The following is a 3536-nucleotide window of genomic DNA, read 5'->3' as shown; positions in this document are numbered from 1 at the left end:
TATGACTCAACATTTAATGTGCTTTCTTATTTTGTTTTTACTGTGAACTATTTTTGTTCATCTTGAAATATTTATAGCTATACACTTTTATTTAAATTATACTTTATTATATAGTATTAAATTGTCGCTATATATTTTTATCAACTAAGTACTCTAGATACTTACTAGTTGACAAAAAATATTTCACTAAAACTTTTTTTTAAGTCTAGCATACATAATTATAAGTTAATGAAATAAATACCGCGGTATATATTGATTTTGAATATTTTTTATAACTAGCCTTTTAATCCTAAATTTCGGTTTTAAATAATATGTAACAAGTTTAAATAAAATAAAAGGACACTACATCAATCAAAAATAGACAAACAGACAGAAGAAATTGAAGAAAGTAAAATCCTGTTAGAAACTGAGAAAAAAAATAATGAAAAGTAAGTAATCGGTAGTTTTTATTTAAAAAAAAACGATTTTGTTTATCTGAGCCAAAAAACATACCACTTTTTCAATTAAAATGATTTCTTGAATAAAAATTAAATAAAATACTGTTATACAAATTTATATTTGAAGAAAAACTTTTTTAGCTTGCATTGTTAATTAGGAATTGTTTGTTTAAAATTTAGGCTAGTGGTGACCTTAGATAGTTTGAGGTCAAAAGAACTAGAACAAGCAGACAAAGTAGAAGAACTTAATGTTCAGTTGAATGATTTTAAAGCAGATGAAAAGTTGTATAAACTTGAGAACATTGCACTGAGACAACAATTGGTATGTATTTTAGTTATTTAAAATAAATTAAAGTAGATTTAGCTTATATATATATAGTAACTGTTTTATTCTTACTATGTCGAAAATTGTAATAAAAACAAATTTATATAAAACCTGTATATTGTGTGCTAGTAAAAACCATTTTTTATTACTTATTAACAACTAGCCAGTATTTATTTCAGCCATCATCAACAAAGCTGTTGTTGTTGATCTTGCGGTAAAGTTCATTGTTTATTATTAACAACTAGTAATAATTGATTGATTTTTGTTAATGAAAAAAAACTTATTACAATCAAAAAAAAAACTTAAAGCAAATTGTATTGATACAGCAAATGTAAAACTTTACAACTTTAAATATAATATATTTACTGAAATTAGTTTAGCTACATATATAACTAACATGCTAATTTTTACAGGAGGATAGGAAGCATACTGGTTGTTTCAGTATAAGTAAGTATTTTTCAACAAGTTACATAGAAATTTGATCGTTAACTCTTTAATTGGAATCAAGACAATTTTAAAGCAGTGAACTTTTATATTTAATATGCTAGTAATGTTTGAAGCTATCGTGTTTTTAACACTTTTAAATTTTCAGGACGTCTTTTCAGAAGAAGATAGTGGTGTCACTATTTCATGTTGTATGTATTTTTGTGAAGCTTACAAAGTTAAGTTCGTTGTTTGTACACACTTATGCCTTCACTACTCCATTTGTTTGTTTTACAGTTTGATCTCATGGACTCAGGTTTGTTTCTTTTTAATAAAGTAGATATTTAGTATTTTTATTTTTTCGTAGTTATTACATATTAACAGGTTATTCTAGTATTTAAGCAGCGGGGTTATGTTTTTGTATAATTATTTCTCTTTTTTGTTTTATTTATTTATTTTAATCCTAACACAAAATCCTAATCCTTACAACTTAAATGTTATTGTTACGCAGATGACAGAACTTCATGCAGAAAACCGTAAAATGACAAATTTGTAGCAAGAAGTTCAAGCAAAAAGGGTATGTGCACAAAAAAAATGTCGCCGAATAAAGACTTTAATCAGTGTTTTATTTGCTACAATAAAGTGTCTGTCTAAATCACTTGTTTATATATATAACAATCTTAATTATGTTAAGCTCAATTAAGCCCGTAATTTGATTGGTATTAAGTTTAACAAAAATACACAGTTATTAATTTAATTACAAGGAAGGCTGTGTACTTTAGAGGCGTGTGATTACAATAACAGTAGAAAATAAAACTAATGTTGGACACTTATGCAAAATTTTATTTTCCCTTATGTGTCCAAATTTTGATAATTTTAAGAAATTAATGTTTTTCACTTGATATTATGTTTTTCGTTTAAAAAACAACAAATAAATATATTAAAACTAATTCCCAAAAAAACTATATTCTCAAACAAAATAAGTGTTAATTTAGAATGAGTGTGTTTCTGATTTCTTGATTGAACTGGAAATAACTTGTTCGCTAAGGGAAAATGAGAGAATCAAATGAGAGAGCGCGTGATCTACAGTCCAAAGTCCATCGGAAATTCTAAAAAAAGAATCGAAAAACTATAAATACGCCCAATCAGAGCGTGAAGCAGGTCATTTACCTCGAAACAAGCACGAAGCGACACTCTGCTGCTTGCAAATTTGAGCGTTAGCCGCCATCTTGGAAAAACTAGCTGATCTTTGGGAAAACCTTTTCTTGGCGCTCTGAACATAAGTCGCCATCTTGGAAAAGCTAGATGACATCCGAGAAAACCTTCTTATTCAACAACGTCGACGGGGCGAACAACTCGATTTGAGTTGTTAACGTGCCATACTCATAAGCCTACGCATACTGTAGCAGACAATTTCTTTTGATCAATTTGAACACTGAATTCAACGATTGAGTCCTCAGCGTTCAATGTAGCAAACTTGAACATTCATCTTATCGAGTAAGCCCACACAGACTGTGGCGTCAACCTTAGCTACACTTCTACGAACAAGTTGTTTTCGTACATTTAATTAATTCTGTCGTAATATTTATACATATTTATATTATCGTATCTACTTAATATTGTACTTGTATTGTAATATTTATACATATTTATATCATCCTGCCTATTTAATATTGTATTTTATCGCCACGCTCCGATTACGGAAAGGAACCGAAAGAAGACCAAGCAAACGTTCATCAAGATTCTATACACGAGACGGACCAACGTCGAGTGCTAGAAACTGAGCGACCGGAGACCAGTGACACGTCAAGGAGGGAATCCAGAGCACGTTTCCCTTCTAATTATTAACTTTAAGTGTTTAGTTAGACTTATTGTAAGCTGTCATTGCGTTTATTTGTACATAATAAAACAATATTACTTAGTTTTATTATATTTATTTATATAAATTATATAGTTATGTCCTTAAGACCCCTAAAAAAGGTATTAATCTTAAAAGTGCCACGCACACGTTTGCGAACCGAAATGAGTTGTTCCGAGACTACTGCTAACCTGGAATCTGATGAGATTGTCGAGCCTGAGACCGAGGAAATTTCAAAGGAAATCAGTGAGGCTCCTAGTCTGGGTAACAATACTAATATAACAAACTTACTTACATAAAATTTGGATCTGTACGTTCATCTACAAAAGTTGTAAAATTATCAAAAAAAAATTTATTTTAAGATATTTTAACTTAATAGTATAAGAATTAAATGTTTATACTTAGCTCAAATGACAGACCAGTATGTAATATTATAACATTAAATTAGTTTATAAGCATATGTGATTTTTTTTAGTAAAGTTAGCAAAAAGAT

This window comes from Thalia democratica, chromosome 6 (assembly GCF_965202585.1).
Source record: "Thalia democratica chromosome 6, ktThaDemo2.hap1.1, whole genome shotgun sequence".
Lineage (NCBI taxonomy): Eukaryota > Metazoa > Chordata > Thaliacea > Salpida > Salpidae > Thalia > Thalia democratica.
This window is presented reverse-complemented; position numbering follows the sequence as displayed.